The sequence below is a fragment of the Manis javanica genome, chromosome 11, assembly GCF_040802235.1.
Source record: "Manis javanica isolate MJ-LG chromosome 11, MJ_LKY, whole genome shotgun sequence".
Classification (NCBI taxonomy): Eukaryota; Metazoa; Chordata; class Mammalia; order Pholidota; family Manidae; genus Manis; species Manis javanica.
In genome coordinates, this window is record NC_133166.1 from 54568898 (window position 1) to 54589032 (window position 20135).

The following is a 20135-nucleotide window of genomic DNA, read 5'->3' on the forward strand; positions in this document are numbered from 1 at the left end:
TCACTTTTTCGCTCCTGGCTTTGTCTTCCAGGATTGAATAAACAGATTGAAAATAGATCTTTTTCTAGGTCCAACATTTTTCACTTCCTGTTTTATTCAGCAAATGTCTTGAATGCTTACATGCCAGCCCTGTGCTAGGTGCTGATGAATTAGTCAGACACTCAGTCTCCTTTGCAGAGCTGACAGCTTGGGAGAAGTGACTGACTGATATTAAAGGAATAATTATACAAGGCTACTGTGACAGTAGCTACTGGGGGAATCACAGGCGACAGAGGCTTGACTGGAGGTGATGGCAAGTCTTCCCTGATGAAGGGATGTCTCAGCTGTGGTGCTCGGTGAGGGCACAAACTGTTTAAGACAAATCAAAACTCTCACAGGGTGTGTTTCGTGGACTTGGACTCTCAAAGCCCCAGGACCCTGTGGTTCCAGCCCAGGCCTGCCAGACATTCTCTCCTGAGGTCAGCTAGTTCTGGTCCAACAAAGCAAACATTTTTCCTAGAGTTGAAAGTCAGCAGGAGGCACATTATATGACCTGATGTCATGATACCCCACATGAAGGAGGCATTTGGCAGCACATCAGGCCCTTCCATCTCTTTCTCTGCCCCTACCCAGGATTCTAGGAGAGGACCCCAGTCACTGACCCTTGGGGTCAGATTTAGTCAATCTCTTTGGAAAACAGGAACCCTCCCCACTTTCAGTTCAAAGCATTATGTCAGGAATGGTTCTTCTCAGTAAAAGATAGAGAAAAGCATTTCAGTTTTGGTCATGTTTGAAAGTGACTGATTACTCCAGTTTCTCCATCCAAGTCCCACCCCCCCCAACTCAACCATGACATGGAAACAATGAAACAATATCTTCGCTGAGTGGGAATGTCTGGGATCTGGGGGCTGATGTCTTGTTTGCCTCGGCAGGAGCCAGAGAACCGTCACACTATTTTCTTCCTCTTCGAGGATTCTAGACTAATTCACTCTGGGTGAGATCACCCGCTGGCTGGGACCGGGGCGTTAGTGTGCCTGATAATGCTGCCGAAGAAGAAACCCCCCTCCAGGGGCTGGGAAGTGTGGGAGGAGGACAGCTGGGGCTCTGTACCCAGGACCCACCCCACAGTACCAAGGAGAGCCCTCAGCCTCTAAGCAGGACGTGTTGCCTAGTTGGCCTACTAATCAGGAATGCTGAAGTCATTTAAAAATCCACAAGAACAGCAAGGCAGCGGGATGCAACGACTCCTGCAATATGAACAGATTCTGCAACTAGGCAGCTTGGGTTCAACTTTTAAACCTTGTGACTTTAGGCAAATCATCCTCTAAGCTTTATTTTCCACATGTTTATGTTGAACGGATAAAGGCACACCTGTAACAGGTTTTTCTAATTGAGATATAATTGACAGATAACATTATATTAGTTCCAGGTGTACCTTTCACAGGTTTTTAATTGAAAAATGAGTGAGCTGGTGTAGGTAGGTAACATACACAGGGTTTGAGCTCAGTCTCTGATGTTGTGTCATTACCGGATACCCGCAGGGATCTGTTTCCTGGTATTGCTCCTCCCCATGGAAGGAAAGGCTGGTCACCAGCTGCGGAGCACAGGTGGCCACACGGTTGGTGGAAAGAGCTACAGATAGGAAGCAGGAGCTCTGCTGCCAGTTCTCCCTTGGCAAATCTGAAGATCCAGGGTCTGAAAATGAAAAGAATTAAATACAATGGACTATAAGACCCTAATTAGCCCTTTATCATTTTTTAGGAGGGTTCAGATTAGTCACTGGGAGGAAGGTGAAAGCTCCATATTTGTGTCGTGGTCATCAGGCCTCCTTTTCCCTTTCACCTTCCTCATGCCACAGCACCCCCCCCCTGTGCTTTCCCAGGTGCTCCTGATTAGGGGGAGAGCTCATCCTCCTGTGGCGCCATGCTAGCTACTCAACAGCAGTGGTGTGGGTCACCCCAGAGATGGCCTGGCTTTGTTTCCTCTCTCTGCAGATGAGGAAAGAGGTCCAAGCCTGAAGGGATCTGCTTCTCATCAGACTGCTGTAGGTCCCAGAGCCTGGGCTGGAACCCACTTACGCTTACCTAAGTCCACTGTACCATTGCTTCTCCTCTTCCACCCAAGTAAGTAGTAGGCACATGCTGAGTGACACCTAGACTCTTCATGTGAGCAGCTTTGCTTCAGACTGAAGAATGCAGAGAGGCCACATCACAAAACCTGGGGGACCTATCATGCTCCCAGTTCTGGCCCAAGCTGGCTGTGTGTTTCGAGTAAACTACCTATTCCTCTGTGCCTTTTTCCTCACCTCAAGCCCAACTTCTCTTAAAGCTCGACTTTCCCCTACCTTACCAATCATTATACAAAAAGGCCTTAAGGTGATAAAACCCTATTTTAGATATGAAGCCCCTCTAAGATATAGTTGGCCTATTGACACCTACTTCTGGAATCTGTTTGGAGCATTAAGCCCAATTCCCAGAGTTTTGTGCTCAGATTTGGAGTCTTCTCTTCCAGTGAGTGGGCAAAGCCCATTTAGAATCTCAACCCTGTCCACCAGCCCCTAGGGTCTAGGCCCAACTCCTGGATTTGTGCAGCCCAGCAAGGAAAGTGCCTGCTGCTCCATTCAATGGGCCCATTATTCCTGGCTAATTCCATAGCAGAACACTATGTCTTTGAGGCCCTGGCAGCAACTGGTCCTACCTGTTTAGAGTCAGTACATTTTGTTTGTTGGAAGGATGAAGGGAGAGCAGCACACACCACATCTCCTCATCATAAATGCCATTTCAGGTTAATGATTACCCCATACAGTAGTACTGTAGTCAAACTGCATACACCAAGTGCCTTCCCATGGAGACTAAAGAGCAGTGCATAAAGGGGGTCATTGTGTGCACTGAGGGAGGGAGGGAGAGGTGCCTTTAGGTGCCAAGTGTGGTCTCATAGCTCACACACTTGGGAGTGGGGACGTTGGGACACTGTGCACATATTTTTTCATTTTATAAGACAATCTATTTACCTTCACTATTGACACTGGGGTACTGTTACTGAAGCTGGAATTCGTGTCATTCAATAAAACACCCTATCAGCCTAACCTGACATTGCAGAACATCAACCAGATCCCACAAAAGAGTTCTCATCTCTGGCCAGAACTGGTTCTTTCATAGCCAGAGCCATCCTCCTCCTGCTGGGGAGACGTGTGGGCCTGCCTGCAGACTGACAGTTGGGGGGTGTTTTTAACCACCTGAATGAATGAAGTTGATGGCTATCAGGCACCGACCAGCCTCTTTTGTCTGCCAGAGACAAAGCAGGAATGCTCCCCTCCTGAGGTCTCAATTTACAGGCTTTGCACAGTGGTAATTAGGCAAGGTTTGCCACCTGCACTCCTATTTGGAGGTTCCTCCCAAAACAGTCCTGACATTGCCTTGAATCAGCTCAGTTGTGACTCCACCTATTTCCATTGCCACCTCCACAGAGAGGGGATGGCTCTAGGGCTAGGAGGCTGTGAACTTGGCCAACTTTGTGGGTCAGCAAAAAGAGCTGAAAAATTTGGCAGGGCCAAGAGACCCTTCTGTCCTAGGGGGGGTAAAAAACTCCCCAATGCTTGAAATTCCATCTTTAGCACATACTTTGTGCCAAGCACTGCCCTTGTTGCAATTCTCATTTCAAGTCCAAATAACTCTGGGAGGGATAAGAATGTAAATTTTTAGCACTGAAATACATTTATCAGACTTGGAATATAGCATGCAATATTGGGGTTTGGAGGTGTTGGACTGCACTGAAAATGAGGGAAGAGAGTCCCAGGAGCTGAGAAATAAGTTATGTGCTAAAGAGGAGTAGTGGCATCAACAGCAAAATGAGAATGCTTCCTGAGTGGCCAGAGTTACAGATTCTTCCTTCCTCTTCCCCCTTAAGAACAAACAAACAAAACAGGCTTTTATGCATAGAATTCATAATGACTGTAGTCGACACTGTTGTTGGCCCACCCAGCAAATGGTATGCCCCTTTCTTTTGGGAACCCTCCTCCCTAACTTTAAGTCCACATGGTTCAGGTGAAGCTGACTTCACCACTAGGCTGTAATCATTACAGAGGTCTGATCTATCATGTCACTGCACCCCACAGTCCCACTGGCCATAGTCACGGTTACATGGATAGGCAGCCATGTGGCCTGAGCTAAGCCAGTGAAATTCAAATGTAGGGTTTTCACTGAAACTATTGGAAAAGAGGAGCTATCTTTCAGCTGGTGGTGCTAAGCTGATAGAATGTAGCCCTAGACCAACTAGTGATCTTCCTACCATGGCATGCAAAGAGCCCGACTGGGAGTGGAAACAATTCAGAGGAGTACAGAATTGAAACTTTCAGAGAGCCATGTTCCTTATGAAAGCATTCAAGCACATAGATCTGACTATACCTGCAGCCAGCATAACCTCAGACTTTTTAGTTATAGAAGCCAAAAAACTACCCGCCTTGTCCTCAAGCTAGTTTGAGTCTCTGATGCAATAGAACAAGTTCTCAGTATAACACTGACTTTATCATCTAGTTCACAATGGTCCTGTGACCACTGCAGCCTTTTTCTCTACCTGATTCTGCCACATTCTACTGACTATGGCTCAAACCTGGGCCTGGGTGTACGCATCAATTAATTGAAGATAATAATGGAGCAGATAGAGGAGAGGGAAAAAGAATTATTGATAGAGAAGAACTTTGTTCTCCTTGGAGAAACACACTATAGAAATCCAGTCTTATGGTGACAAAGGTAGACTTCATATTTAGGCCTTGAAAGGATTCTAGAGCTTTGGCCCTCAAAGTGAGGTCCCTGGACCAGCACTGGGCATCACCTGGGATTTGTTAGAACTGCAGAACCTCCTCCTTACCCCAGACCTACCCATCAGAATCTGCATTTTAATGAGACCCTCAAGTGATCTGTGAATGCATGGAAGGTGGGGAGTACTTGCCCAAAAGACCCCATGGCAGGCCCCAGGAATACTTACGTCTACTCCGTATGCTAGAGTATCATGCATAGTCTCAGTTCCCTTGCTTTCAAAAATTTGAAAAATACTTATTACTTCACATCATCTCTACATTTCACAGAGGGATCAACCAAGGCTGAGAAAGGATAAAAATGCCTCATCTAGGGTCCAAATAAGCTCAGTCAGAATGAAACGAAAGGGTTCTGAAAATCTTTGTGACCTTGGGTTAGGTAAAACTTTCTTCGATGTGACACCAAAATCCTGAGCCATTTGGTGTCATATCTCATTGAAATTAAAAACTTTGACTCTTTGAAAGTAAGAGTTAAGAAAATTAAAAGACAAGCCATAGTCTTATAGAAAATATTTGCAAAACACATATTTGAGAAAGAGGTTCATCCTCTCAAACTCAATAATAAGAAAATAATCCAATTTAAAATGGAGGAAATATTTGAATAGATGACAAAAGGAGTTATACAGGTGGAAAATAACCACATAAAAAGATGCTCAACATCTTTAGTTATTAGGAAAATGCAAATAAAACCACAGTAAGATACCTGCAGTAACATACCTACTAGGTTGACAAAACAAAGACAAGACCATGAGCAGTGTGGAGGACATGAAACACCCACGATGTTTATACATTGCTGGTATGCAAACATGGAAAAGCCACTTTGAAAATAATTTGATATTTCTTATATATGTAAACATATAGTTACTATGTGACCAAAGAATCCTAGTCCTAGATATTTACCAAGAGAAATGAAAACCTATGTTCACACACCCAAAAATGTGTGTATGTGTGCAAACGTTTATGGCGGCATTGGTCACAATAACCAACCTGGAAATAATTCGACATCCTTCAACTGGTAAATGGATAAACTGTGGCACATCCATAAAATGGAATATTCCTCAGCAAAAAAAAAGGAATGAAAAAAAAAGGAACATGGATGAATCTCAAGAGCACTGTGATGAATGAAGGAAGCTAGACTAAAAAGGCCCTTTACCAGGTGATTCCACTTGTATGGCATTCTGGAAAAAGCAAAACCATGGGCACAAAAATCAACTTGGTGGTGGCCAGGGGCTCGTGGGGGGGGGGTGATTGACTGTAGAGCAACTGTATTAGTCGCTAGGGCTACTGTAACAAAGCGTCACACACTGGGTAGCTTGCACAACAGATACATTCTCTCACAGATCTGGAGGTCAGAAGTCTGACATCAAGATGTCAGTACTGGTTCCTTCTGAGAGCCGTGAGGGAAGGATCTACTCCAGGCCTCTCTCCTTGACTTGTAGATGGCTGTCTTCCTGTTTATGTGACATTCTGTGTGAGTGTGTGTGTGTGTGTGTGTGTGTGTGTGTGTGTGTGTGTGTGTGTGTGTCTCCAAATATATTTCCATAAGGACAGTCATATTGGACTGAGGCCCATCCTAATGACCTCATTTTACCTTGATTCCTTCTATAAAGACTCAATCTCCAAATAACATCACATTCTGAGGTGCTGGGTGTTAGGAATTCACCATATGAATTTTTCAGAGATTCAATTCAACCCATAACAGGATCATAAGGGGACTTTTGGGAGCTATGGAACTGTTTTATATCTTAACTGTGGTCATGGTCCCATGTATGTATGCATTTGTCAAAACTCATAAAACTGCACACTAAAAAGGATGACTTTATTGCATATAACATAACTTAATTTTTAAACTTTAAAAAAATAAATAAGATTTCCCCAACTTTTCTTAAAAAGATTGTTTCTCTTTCCAATGTACTGCACTGTCCTGACTATACCATGTGATCCGGCTTCTGTGAGGCTAAGGGATTGTCTTTCAGAACCCCAAGTAGGTCACAGTCTCATAAAAAAGGCTCTTTTTCTGCTTATCTATAAGCAACATTCCACCAAAGTATAAAGATTCCATCACACCAAATAGCACATTTAACAAATTGCCTTTTGGGAGTGGGACAAAATAATACAAAGTGAGGGACAGCTGGGAAAATCTGGTTTGGGACCTGCCAAGGTTAGCTGGAGCTGGGCTCCACGCCCAGCAGGCAGAAGTTACACATTTTGCCCACAAGTCTCTGGGATCTCAGCCCCCAACTGAGGCCACTCAGAAGACACCTGCAGAAGAGGAAGACAGGAGACCAACAGCTGCCATCTACACTCAGATACACAGAAGGGAACTTACAAGGTGACCTCATCCTCACAGGAGGGGAGTGAGTGTGTACACTTCTCCACTCACTTTATGGGGGTTGGGGGGTATGTGAGTTAGCTACATACAGACCTTGCTTCACAAAGGAGGAAAAATGTTTGAAGGGGCCAGAGATAACAAACCTTGGGAACCTCCCCCACACACACCCGGGTTCCTGGCAGCTTCTCCTGCCCCTCTGCATTCTTACCGGTCTTATTCTGCTATGATCTGACCTTTAGCCATTCTGCAGCTCCCTTGGTGAGTGTCCCCACTCAGGACAAATGGAATCTCTTGACCAGTAGTGGAACTGGAAAGTCCATTCTTTCCTCTTTCTGTGTGTGTGTGCACATAGACCCTAATTCGAAGTGCACAGAGATGTGTGGATAAAGAAACCATGTTTCTGGAAGGATCCAGCATGTGCTCCAGCATATGCTGATTCCCTGGACCCTAGCTTTCATCAAGGGTATTCCTTGGGGCTCCTACTGGACACCCTGACTTTGCCAGTCTGCACAGAGTAGTGTGGCTGAGACTGGGAACTGACACCAAGTGAAGCCAACAGGGATCCAGCCAGAAAGACAGGAGCCCAGAGCTAACTTTCTCAAGGAGCTTGAGAAGAACGTCCCCTAGACGTGGCTGAGCTGGGTAAGGAACAGGGAGCTACCTGGTAGTGTGCTGGGCAAGCCTGCTGTGGGCATGTTGGCAGGCTGCCGGGTCAGGCCTCGAGGTGTCTGACGACACGGCTTGTTCTTTTCTGTTATCTGTCAGAAATGGGCTCACTGTTTTGTTAACCTTCTCAGCCTTCATGTTCTCCTGGATGTTCTGTGGGGATTCCATTTGGTCTGGCCCTGCTGTTCGGTCTCATTGTGTTTTTATTTCAAGTACATTTTTTTTTAATTTTCTAAATTTTATTTCCCCTAGTTTTCTTTCCTAAATGGATAAAAAGCCTTCCATTTCCATGGGCATAGTTTTCTTGTGCATAAAATGGGGGTAGAGGAAGTGTGCTTCTTTCAATCAGTTCCATGTCCAAAGAACAGGAGATTTGGACAAAGAGGGTCTGGGTCCCCCCCACCCCCAGCAAGGCATTTACAAAGACTACTAGGGACTGTGTGCCTCTCTCACCCCATTCACCCTACCCTCTCTCATTTAGTTTTCACGTTAACCCTGTGGGCTTACTATTATTATCCCCACTTTACATATGAGGAAGCTGAGACAAAGAACTTACCAGACTCCCCCCATATCACATAGCTAGGCCCAGGTGGCAGGCAGGCAGGATTCAAACACTAGGGCTCATATTCTTTTTTTTCTGCCAGCCTTTAATGAGAAATAATTGGCATATAACTGTATAAGTTGAAGGTGTACAATGTGATGGTTTAATATATGTATATATTGTGCAATGATTACTAAAATAAAGTTAGTTAACACATTCATCACCTCATATACTTACATTTTTGTGTGCATGGTGAAAGCTTTTAAAATCTACTCTCTTAGGAACTTTCAAATACAGCACAGCATTATGTATACAGTATTGTTACTAGCGGCCACATGCTTTACGTTGAAGAGCTATCTGCAGCCCCATGTTCACTACAGCATTTTTCACCATGGCCAAGACATGAACACCAGCTATGTGACCATCAAGGATGAATGGATAAAGAAAATGTGATATATATAATGGCACATTATTCAGTCATATAAAAGCAGGAAATTCTGCCATTTGGGACAACATGGATGACCCTGGGGGGCATTATGCTAACTGAAGTGAGTCAGACAGAGAAAGACAAATATTGTCTGACTAAAATGAACTCATAGAAACAGAGAAGAGGTTGCCAGAGTTGGGAGCAGGGGACGGATAAAAATGGGTGAAGGTAGTTAAAGGGTACAAACTTTCAGGGTTCATACTCTTAACCACTCCATTCCACCAATTCAAGGCCAATTATGCATCTTTTTTCACTGTGTGATTTTTGCTGCATCATTTTGTCTCTCTGGGCTTACCTTTCCTCATTTGGCAAATGGAGACGATTGCATGGTTCTTGTCAGAAATAACGAATTGCCCCGTGTGAAAGCTCTTTAGTGGTTAAGGTGCCCACAGGGTCAGCCTTCCACAGAAGCTCTTTTCATCTTGACATGTGCTCGCCCCTGGTCCCCACGCTGGGAACTGTGTGGGTGCTGAGCATGCTGCCTCTCCCGAGGCATCCCACAGGATGCGAGCTAAGCCATGGGGGCCCTTAGGAGGAGCCAGGTCCTGCATTGGCCACTTTGCCCGCTGTGCTTCCTCTGCCTCCTGTTTAATCTCACGGCGACCCTGGGAGGCAGGTGCTGCAATTATTCCCATTCTACAGGTGAAGACGAGACCCAAAGAAGTTGAGCAGCTCACTCAAGGTCACTCAGCCAGTTAGTGGTGGAGCTGGTACTCAGAATGAGGGCTGTGTGACCTGTTCTGTTACCCAACCGTGCTGTACTGCCAAGAAAGGCGCGAGGGGGAGGGCTTGGGGAATTGTGTGGCTGAAATTGGAGGCATCTCATAATCTCTACCCACAAGCAAGAACAAGAATCTAAGGGGAACATTCTCACCCTCTTGTTTGTTTTAAGAATCAACTGTGTCATTTTTTTTTCTGGTCATTTGTGCTACTGGTCAGTGAGTGGATCTCTCCAAATGTCCGTATCTGAGACAAGCAACTCTCACATGAAATTCTGGATGTGCACATGTAGATATGGAAAAACATGAAAAAAAAATAAGCTGGTTGATTTCTCATAGCTTTCAATCTATTTCTGAGTGGAAAACAAGATAGAAAACACTGCTGCTGTATTTAGATGCCAGTTCATCACTTTTAAATCCCTACTTAGTAGTTTATGTTGCCCTGGGCAAAGAGAAGGTCCTTAAGAAATTGTTCTGGGTGACTGAGTTTTTTCTAGTTTTCCTTCCTGCCCCCCACCCCCTCCTCCAACACCCCCCCACACACCCGCCAAGAATCTGAGTCCTCGCATTCTGGGAGGGGAGAAGGCAGAACCCGGGGAATGGCCCAAGGTGAGCGGTGCGGTGGGTTTTGCTGGGCCCACAGGCCCCGTGAGGCCGAGGAGCGTGCGGAGAGGGAGGGTCACATAGCTGAGCAGTAAGAGTCAGGGCCCAGCTCAGGCAGGGCCCAGCCTGAGCATAAGATACGTAAGTCTGGCATGCACACCTGGTCAGCCTGCCCCTAGGGGTGTCTCTCCATCCCCATCCTCTTCCGACCTTCAGCAGGCTTTCGCTGACTGTTCCCAGGAGGCCTGCCACCCTATCAACTAATTTCTGCAAGGGTATTTATCTGTGAATTGGCTTACATGAACTGGCAACCTGACAGTATTTTCATTTTAACAGAGGACTTTTGGAGACCCAGGAGAATTAATCACCAATTACCGTCTCCCAGAGGGGAAGGGATTGAGCCATCAGCTAATCCAGGGGTTACAGATTCACATGTCTCCAGGGGCAGGCAGTGAATGCAGATGTAGAAAGCAGGTAAATGACAACAGGGAGTGGTAGGAGACTGTAGCAGAATGGAGAGCCATGCCCCATCAGAAGGCATTCAAATTCCAGCTTTCAAAAACTCTCTTCAGGCAAAATAACAAAACTGACCGAAACAGCTATACCTCTAATGCACTGTGGTACCCTGGCTTGGATCCTGGAACAGAAAAGGGACATTAATAGAAACACCAGTAAAATCTGAATAAAGTCTGTAATTTAGGTAATAGTAATGTGCCAATGTTAATTTCTTAGTGTTGGACAATGTACCATGATTGTGTAAGATATTATTAATATTAGAGGGAGTTGGGTGATGGGTACATGGGAATTCTCAGTTCTGTCTTTGCAACATTTTTATAAACGTAAAATTATTCCAAAATGATAAGTTTATTAAAAGAACAAAACAGCTACAGCCATAGGTGAGATCTATAATAATGTGTATCACTTACTCAGATATGAAGCTTACTATGTCTAAGAGCTTTGTACATACTAATCCACTTAATCCTCATCACAATTCTTATCAGGTAAATAAAATTGTTATCACTTCTGTTTTAGATGAAGAGACTAAGGCACAGGAAGGTAAAGTATCTTGCCCAAGGTCACACAGCTACTTGGTGGAGCCAGGCTTCTAATCCAAAGCACAGTATTTTTTCCTATGCCAACCCACTTGCAGGGTGCCTCTCAGGATCTAAGGCTCACTCAGTTTCTATTTATAACAATGGGACCATGCAGGGACTACACTGAAGTCAGTGGGACGCCTCTTCAGGTGAAAACTCTGAAGGGTTTTACCAGATCACACCCATTAGGATGGCTACTATCCAAAAAAAGAGAAAAAAAAAACACCACCAAAATAAAGAGTTGGTGAGGATGAGGAGAAAACTGGAGCCCTTGTGAACTGTCCATGGGAATGTAAAATGGTGCATCTGCTGTGGAAAACAATATGACAGTTGCTCAAGAAATTAAAAAATAATTACTTAGGTGATCCAGAAATTCCACTTCTAGGCATATACCAAGAAGAACTGAAAGAAGGATCTCAAGCAGATATTTGTACAATGTACCAAATTTTGTATAGAGACAGGATCAGAGATTGTATTATATCAAACTTTATTGGAGTCTGAGACAAGAGGAAAAATCAACAACATTGATCCTGAAGGACCCAGCCCCTTGAGAGCATATAGAAATCTTAGGGGTAGATGGGGCAGGGAGTATACATTGAAAAATCTCCCTCCATGATTCTGATATTCAGCATTCCCCCTCCCCGCAGAAAGAAAAGAATTATTTCAACATGCATTGGAGGAAACTGAGACCCAGGATGGTTAACTTTTACTTACTGGAGGTCACCATGGGTTAGCAAATGATTCATGGTGGGATGTCTGGGAGCTCAACAGCCAGAGGATGTATTTGGAGGCTGGATGCCCTGGTGTCCCATTCCAAGGCTGTGGTACCTCAGGGGCCCTGTGACTCAGGCTTTGAGGTGCTCATTAGGACACCAAGCCTGCACATTGGTGACCGGATCTTTTGGACATTTTATCCACCAGCTCCAGGCTGATTTTAAGATGTGTTTGAGACCTAACTTCCCTTTGCCAACTCCTTTAGGAAGTTATAGATGAGGAGGCAGCAGTGGGACAAGTTTCTGCAGCAACCCCTGGGATTTAGCAATGAAAACGCACGGAAGTGTCAGCTGATTTATTAAATGGAGCCCTTGGCAATTCCACACGCCCCACTTAGGATCATCTGTCATCCCCTCGTCAGCCTCGGGAGCTGGGTGGCTGGGCTACATGTGCTAACCCGGCTCCATTAATACTGTCTCAGGGCTCCGGATTTATGAAGGCTTGTTTCTTAATTTTTGGATCCCAATGTTTAGAGTCATGAGATCCTGTCATTAGCGCTGTAGGCTCCCACCCTCTGCATGCTTCTGTTTTCTGTACCAGGGAGCAGACAATTCATTTCCTTCTTTCTCAGCCTGCAGGGTCTGTCCCAGTCTGCCTCTTAGAGCTCATCGCCAGCCCCTCCAGCAGGCCTCTGGAGCCTTTGAGGATGCAGCTCCTTACACCTGCATACCTTTCCCCTTCCTGCCCTTTTTTGTTCCCCAAGCACCTGGCCTCTTCCCATTATTCAGTGGTTATCAATGGGGGGTGATTTTGCCCCAAAAAGCGACTTTAGGCAATGTCTGGAAACATTTTGATTGTCACAACTGGGGCATAGAAGAAGTGCTACTGGCATCTAGTGGGTCAAGGCTGCTGCTAAAAATTGTACAGTGCATAGGACAGCCCCCTGTGTCAAAGTGTCATCTGGCCCCAAATGTTAGTAGTGTCAAGGTTGAGAAACACTGCTTCAGTTAACCAGATCCATTAGCTGTGACTCCAACATTACTTCCTCCTCAGGGAAAGCCATCTCTGACAGAACTTTCCTGCCCTCATTACCCCACCACCACCACCCCAGATGCACACAGGCTATACGATTTTTCAGGGCACACCTCTTCTTTCCTTCAGAGCACTTACATTAGTTTGTCATTATCTTTCTGTGCTCTTACTGGATTAATGTCTTTATCTGTTCTCTAAGCTGTACAAGATCAGGGACCTTATCTGTTCTCACTCACCTTTATATCCCCTGAGCAGAGCTTGATGAGTAGTAAGTTCTATTGGATGTACTGGTGAGCCAGTGGATCCATCCTCCTTCTATACTCCTTATGGATGGTCCACCAGGTTCCAGGCAGCTCCTAGGACCTGCTGGACTGAAATAGCTGCTGGGAGATGGAGGCATCACCTCTTAAGTGGGGAGCTGGGCAGATCACCACAGTGGCCATCCCCCAAATCTATTCATACAGCAATATGTGTGTGCACCCAGATGTTATGCTGATAGGGTCATGCCATCTAGAAAGTCTGAAGACTATCAGTTCAGAGGACAGGTACTCAGTTGGTAAAAGGACCACTTTTTATCTGTTCAGCCCTACACTTCCACTTCTATTATGGGTCTCGTATTTCAAAAAGAGTCCTTTCAAGGATTAATTTTTTCCACAATAAGCATTTATTTCCCCATTTTGAAATTAGTGAAAGACACAACCCTGGGTGGTAGAAAGCAGGACAGTGAACAACCAAAACTTATCTGAATTGGACTTCTGATATGATTAAGTTTTACTTAATACAGTGGTTAAGAGTCTGGTTTTGGACCCTGGTTATCTAGTTTCAGGCACCAGTTCTACTACTTACCATGTGAACTTGAGCAGACTGCTAAATTTGCCTCATTCCTGTTTCCTCATCTATAAAAGAAGGATAACAGCACTTACTTCAAGGGATTATTGTGAGGATTAATGAACTAATGCATGTAAAGTACTTAGAACAGTCACTGAGACATCGTAAGCACTTAACAGATGTTGCTCAATATCATTAACCTGCATTTTTTTCCCCAGGGAAATGGAGGATTTTTTTTGGCTTTTAAAACTAATGTGCAGTCCCTTGTATAGGTTAACATTAGGCTTGACTGTGAGTGACAAAAAACCAAAGAGGTAGAAGTTTATTTCCCTTTCATGATATGTATTGCCAGCTAGTATGACAACTCCAGTCTTCAGAGACCAAGAATTCTTCTAGCTTGTTGCTGTTATCTTCAACATGAAGATCTTACCTCTTGCTCCACTATGGCTGCTGCAGCCCCAGCCATTATGTCTGCATTCCAAGCCATCTGGAAAAAAGACATGACCTCTACCTTTAAGAACATGTCATGGAAGTTGCACATTCGCTTCTGCATCCATCCTTTGGGCCAGAATTTGGTTATGGTCGAGCTTAGTTGCAAAGCAGGATGGGAAATGCAGTTTTTATTTTGGGTAACCAAGGGTTTAGCTGAAATGTGGAGGGCAAGGTCTATTGCTTAGGGAGAAAGAGAGAGGGGGCATCACAGAATGATTAGTAGTCTCTGCCAAATATCCTGACTTTGCTCTTAATATCAGAAGTGCAGTGTGATATTGTGACATATAATAAGAAATGCATATTTGGTCTTCATTCCTTTTCTGGCACAGAGCTTCTAAAATCCATGGAATTACCTAAGTGATGGGCATGATAAAAGTGTCTTTTGTTATGTTAATGAGGTGACTTTTGACATTGGCCCCAAGGTAGGGGTTGGTTGACAGTGAAGCCAACCATGAAATACAGTGTTAGGCTGATTAGTGGGGAGCACAGACGGAATGGAGGTTGAATCAATAGCCAGCGACGAATTATTTAATCAATCAAACCTATGTAATGAAGCCTCCATAAAACCCCAAAGGACAGGGTTCCAAGAGCTTCTGAGTTGATGAATATGTGGCAATTTATGGCAAGTAACATGCTCAGAGAGAGCATGGACGCTCCCTGCCCCTTCCCCAAACCCTGCCCTATGCACCTCTTCCATCTGGCTCTTCCTAAGTCTCATCCTTTCATAATAAACTGGTCGGTAACCTAATAAGCAAATGCTCCTCTGAGTTCTGTGAGCTGCTCTAACAAATTAATCAAATCCAAGGAGGGGGTTGTAGGGACCTCTGATCTATACTGGTGGGTCAGAAGCACAGACAACAACCTGTACTTGTGACCAGTGTCTGAAGGGGCCAGGAGGAGGTCTTGTGGTACTGAGCTTCCAAACTATGGAATCTGATGCCTCTCTGGTAGATAGTGTCAGAATTGAGTTGAATTGTGTGACACACAGCTGGTACCCAAGAATTGTTGGATTTGTGGGAGACCTTCCAACACACATACAATGGTGACCAGAACCCCTTTAGGCAGGAAGGCACAGCCTATTACAAAAGGTATTTCACTGGTAGCTAATGGTAAATCCAGAAGGACATATAGATCTATTCTTTCTATTACTCTGAAGCTGACTGCTGTGATCTCTCCGAGCCCACCCTTGGCATGGAAGCTGCCATGGATTCTGACTGAGGCACCAGTTGAAGGACTTCTCTTCTCTTGAGCCCTTAGAGCAACTCTCTCCTGGGGACTCTCTGTAGTCACACAGCCCCCATGGACCCTGAACCCCATAAATCCTTCTACTCTCCTCCTCTCTCTACCTTTTCCCTTCCCTGGCCTTTAAAGCTGATGGTTCAGTCACTGCTTTTCATCCGGTTTCCAGTGTTGTGGCTCGTTTTCCTGACTGAAGATGGAGAGGCTTTAGGATGGCTGTGCTCCAGAAGAGGAGGGGAGGAGGTAAACCTGACCCCACTGCCAGCCCCGGGTAGGCTCCTGTTAACAGAGAGTGATCGCGGCAGGGGAGCTGCCTCCTGTAGCCACTCCTGTTAGGCAAGCCTATCTCCACCTCTCCTCTACCTTGAGGACCTTTTGACAAAAATTCCCTTTCATTAGCCTGCCCTGGTGTATGTCTGCCCCAGAAGGAGGTGGTGGTGGGTTGGCAGCTGTGCCCTAACAGGTTCCCACTGCCCCCTCCAGGGACCACTAAGGATTCCAACTGAGAGATGAGCATATGGCCCTAGCAAGGCCCCAGTTACTCATGTAACCTCCAGAGGGCAGCAAATTTTATGAAGGCCCAGACAATTGCCTAGATCTGCCAACCCTTATGTGACCTTTTACAATAATTTATTACTAAGGGGAACTAACAGTTACTAGTTATTCACTATGTACCAGAAACTGTGCCAGGGACTTGAATTAGTTCATTCCTTACAGCAGAATGTTGAGATGGAAATTTAAGCTCCTTTTACAAATGAGGGAATCAAAGCTCAGAGAGGTCGAGTAACTCACCTAAGGCTATAAATCTTAAAAGTGACGGGGCCAGAACGAGAACTCAGATCTGATTCCCACATTATGTTTTTTATCCTATGAGAAATGCATTTAATTAGTCAGTGGTGTGGGAAGGGGACTATGGAGAATCAACAAAATGAATGCAATGAATATTTACTGAGCCTTTACCAAGTGCCATGCACTGGGAACACAAAGATGAATAATAGATAGCCCCTCAAGAAACATCAGTTTAGCCAGGGACAGAGTCATAGATGCAAATTATTTCAAATCGGTTCATTAAGGGCAAAGCACAGGATATTATGGACACCCAATGGCAAACCATACCTGGCTGGGGATTTGAGTTCTGAGTAGAAGGAATCTTAGGAGGCTGCCTGGAGGGGGCAATCTCTGAGCTGCATCTTAAAGGGTGAATTTGATGTAAATGGTAAAGAGTGGAAAAGGCATTCCAGACAGAGGGCACAGCATATGAACGTCAGGAGGCAGGGCCAATGCAACCTTCCAAGCGTCTGCTCCATAGGTATTGGTTCCAGTGTAGCATTCTGATACACACTCAGTAAACTTATTTCAACAAATAAATGTGTTCTCCTCCTACAGTGCCTGAAAAAACCTTTCTGGTGACTAGGTGATTTGTTGGTCACATTCTTGACTTTTTCCCTTGCCTTGGGTCCCACTTCCAAGTTCTTGGTGGAGAATGTTCTTTCTCACCTGCAGACATTTTTGGTGCTGCTGGGACTCTATCTTTCTTGCTTTCATTGGAAGGCAAATGGACATTGTACTGTTTGGGGCTCTGTGAAGTGTTGAGTGAGTGAAAGCTGCCATCTTGAGTGAAAGAGGTCTTCAAGGGACTTTGACTGAGCCCATCTGCTTCCTCCATCCTCCCCAAACATGGTTTCAGCTCGGCCATTAAGAGAGCTTTGCCTCCTGGTGATGCTCAGATTTCAGTTGTCAGGACACCTGGGAGGGGGGTAGTTGTGTCGGTCTTCAATTTCTCTACTTCATGCTGCTGTGGCCTCTCCCTGGAGTGACCTGACCGCTCTGTTCCTCCTTTTCAACTTCCTCCTGGCACCTTCTTCCCTCTTTCTACTTCCCCCTCATCCCCAAACACATTGTAACCTATATTCAGAAAGTTATGTCTCACAGCTTTCAGAGCCAGGGATTTCTAGGGGTGGGATTTTAACCTCAGGGCTCCAGGGGATCTTCACTCGGTATTCCTGGGGTGGGAGTCCCCTCTGGACTGCCTGAAATCATACCAGCCTGTTAAGAAGGTGGTAGTATATAGAGTCAGAAAAATGGGCCCTATGCTCAAATATGAATTTAAATCTGTGCTTTGCTATTTCTTAGCTGGGTGTCCTTGAGCAGGTGACTGAAATGCTCTGAGCTTTTGTATTCCTGTCTGGGAAGTGGAGATGATGAGTTCCACTTGAGAGAGTTGCTGAGGCTGAGATGAGACATGTATGTGAAGCACATGAATGGAAACTACTGTTAGAGCACCTTTGCCAGCTTATAGGCTGCACTTTCTTCCACCTTGGTTCATTTAACAAACAATGAATGCTTACTGTGTCAGCTGCTGTACCAGGCTCTGAGAACAAAGGAGTGAACAAAATTAAGGTGACCACTGATTGTGATCATGTGATCACAATGCATGAAGACATTGAGAACAGGCTTCATTGCCTCTGTGGTTAAATTGCTTACAAGGGGTAACACCCCTACTTTGTGTGTAAGCACATTAGAAAAAGGTTATCCATTTGCCACCCTCCCAGTCTATGATCTCGCTTCCTCCTGAGAGTTTCTAAAGCATTTTCTTTAATTGGTTGTTTAGAATATGAAAAGCATCAAAATAATTTCAATTGCAATCAATTCATGCCTTCTAGGGTGTCTCGCAAAATAGTCTGAGAAACATACCTCTTAGAACTGAGGAAAATGCATGACTGTCATTTAGGTAGAAGACCCTCTGACCCAATTGAATGTGTGTTCATGTGGCATGACTGTAATAAATATGTTTTAAAATGATCCTTACATTTTGTGATTATAAAATCACATATGCCTATTGTAGGAGGATTGAAAAATACAGACAACAGTAAAAAAGAAATACATAAATGATTTATACTTACAGTTAGTGGTTTAGTACAACAATCTCAAAGTGTGGTCCAAAGACCCACTGGGGGCTCTGAGGCTTTTATAGGGGGTCCACAGAGTCAGAATTTTTAATAATAATACCAAACCATTATTTGTTTTGTTCACTCTTATCCTCTTATGAGTGTAGAGTTTTCCAGAAGCTATATGACATGTAATGATATCATCTAACAGCTTATGTGCTTCTGTATACCTCTGTATCTTAATTTTCTAATTTTCATTTTGAATAGAGTAACTATCCCTAAATATAACTCACACAAAGAAGTTCTTTGTGATCCTCAATAATTTTTAAGAGCATAAAGAGGTTCTGATAACAAAATGTTTGTGGTTTACTGGTTTATTTTTTTCTAATTTTTGGCCTATGAATACATCTAATCATAAAAAATTGGCACCATATTATATTTATACTTTGTATCCTGCTTTTTCATTTAGTTACTATGACAGTAACATAACTTTATGCTATATCTTCTAAACAATAATAGTAGTACTTCTTTGAACCAGGCACTGTTCTAAATATTTTACATAATAACTCTTTAAGATAAGAACTATTTCAATCTCCATGTTAAGAAAATTTGTTAATGTTAATTAATTCACCTAAGGTTATAAAGCTACTGAAAGACAGATTTGGAATTCAAACCTAGGCAATCCTGAAGGATAGCATTTCATCATCTGAATGTTTCAGCATTTATGTTCATTCTATAATTTTTGGATATTTGATTTCAACTGTTTTCAATTTTTCACAAACATAAAGTAATACAATATGAGTGGCTTTGAACATTGTTGGGTTCACTTATTATTTCCTTGAGATCAGTTCTTAGAGGTGGGAATTACAGTCAAGGAGGGGTAACCAATTTTTTCAGAATTTTGATACATGTTGCCAAATTATTTCCCAAAACATCTATACCCATTCACATTCCCACCGCAAACACTTGAGGAACACTTACCTCACTTCATCCTCACTGATGATTTTTGCCAGCATGGTAGGCTAAGGAAAGATAGCTCCATGCTTTACTAGGCGTTTCTTTAATCCCCCAGGGAAGCTGAACACCATTTAAAAATCTTTTTTAGCCATTTACACTTATTCTAGTGTAAATTATTCATTTTTATGATCTATTTTTATGTAATGGAATTGACCTGATTTTTATTCCTGAGCTTATGCCTCAAAATTAGTGTTGCCAACATCAGAGTAATCACACAGACACTTAATCTAATGATACTACTACTTGGTAAAAAATATTCAGAACTCCTTTGTGGGACTTGCATGCAAAATAGTTAAAAGCCACAGAGAAAAAGAGGGAAAAAAACCTTTGTATAAAGCATTATTTTCACTTAAAAAAATGTTTTTTGTATTTAAAAAAAAAAAAACCCCATAACACTATATTGCTTACTAAGCTTATTTGCCAGGTTGAATACAAGTAACTTTTTGGCTAATATCAAGTCTTCTCTCAGAGGACTAGGAGTTATTACAGAAGTTATCAGCAGTGGACACTCATCCTGCCTAGATTCCCCTCCACCTTCTCCCATCCCCTAGATGCTGTGAGTAAAGCCTGCCAATGACCTACAGCTGCCCCTTCTTCAGAGCATTTTCTGCTGAACAAGAGTGGCCAGCCCTGTTGGTTAGGCACCCCTAACACCACAGGGGCAGAGTAGCCAGCTCCTAATAGAGAGATA